The following is a 1,424-nucleotide window of genomic DNA, read 5'->3' on the forward strand; positions in this document are numbered from 1 at the left end:
TTTGTGACTCGTTGTTGGTATTTCTAGTTTTCTTATATGGCATTTCGTGAACCGGTTAGCTTCTTTTGCTTTGCTGATATCTGGCTTCGTCTTGTGAGGATCATCTGCCGTGTTGGCTCTGAACTCCATATTTGCACTGGGATCAATCACTTCTTTAACCACTTGTTTCCATGTTAATGCAGTTTATGAGTGTTTTGATAACATAACTTGGCACTTAAAACTAGACATATAACTTAGTTAAATATTAGACTTTTCATGCTCTTAAGTAGTAAATTACTAGAACTTGGCTGTTAAGATCTTATTATGTTTTGGTGTAAACTGGAACTTGTAAATGATACTGAAATCTTGTTAGATCTCATTTCCTAATTTACAGCCCCAACGTTAGTGCTGATACTCAATAAAACTTACCTTTTCTAAGAAAAAAGAAGTAGAAAACTTGATTCTCATCAGACATTCCATCAACTATACTTTTATATTTGAAGATTAATGTATCCACTGATTTAGTTAATATCTGATCTCTTCTCATACAGAAGGCATATCTTCTATGTAAAGCAGTTATTTTTATTTTATTTATGTTTGAGTTGTTCGAACTCAGAAAGCATTCTGTGTCAGTTTTTCCACTTCCTTTCTATTTGCTTTTTTTTTTGCTTGAGTTCTATGATCCCTGCCTACATTAGAAAGTCAGATGTGTGGGATGAGAATTGCTAAAATGGGAGAAACTTATCATTTGTATATGTCACACCTCCTTTTTACACACCTACCCCGAAGGATAAAATGTATAAGGGAGTTTGTCCATTTAAAGTGACATTATTCGAAATGGGATTATTTATTTATTTTTTTTTTAGAGTCGCCACTTGGGAAAGGGTTGGCTTTTGGTGTCCCAAGTCACCGATTTAATTTAAATCCCAAATCGAGGAAAAAATCGACTTCCCAATTGGAGTCTGCGAACCAGAGATTCTGAATAAGGAATTCTGTTGACCCGAGGGAAGGTGTTAGGCACCCCCGGATCCCGTGGTTCCAGCACGGTCGCTTAAATTATTATAGATGGCTAAAAATCTGATTTTTATACACATTCCAACCTACAATGCAATTTTTGAGCTTATTTACCGCTTTAGTTATTTTTACGAAAATGAACGCCGTTTAAGAGCGTGTTTTTGGATCACGTCACATGAAATGCACCCGGATCCGCAATACCTCTTATTCAACGTTTTGGGATTTAGATTTGGGTCGCATAAATGTGCACCCGTATTTAAGAAGGTAAAATTATTAAAAAAGCGCGCCTAAAATGGCTAGCGTCTTATTCACTTTGCGGGAAGCCATGAAAATTCGCTAAATGGCATGTCCCGAATTTCTAAGTATTTTAATTAAGTATTTAATGAGGGCCCCGCAATTTATATGTTTTGTGTGGCGAGGCTCGTCTCATT

The sequence above is a fragment of the Nicotiana attenuata genome, unplaced genomic scaffold, assembly GCF_001879085.1.
Source record: "Nicotiana attenuata strain UT unplaced genomic scaffold, NIATTr2, whole genome shotgun sequence".
In the NCBI taxonomy this organism is placed as follows: Eukaryota; Viridiplantae; Streptophyta; class Magnoliopsida; order Solanales; family Solanaceae; genus Nicotiana; species Nicotiana attenuata.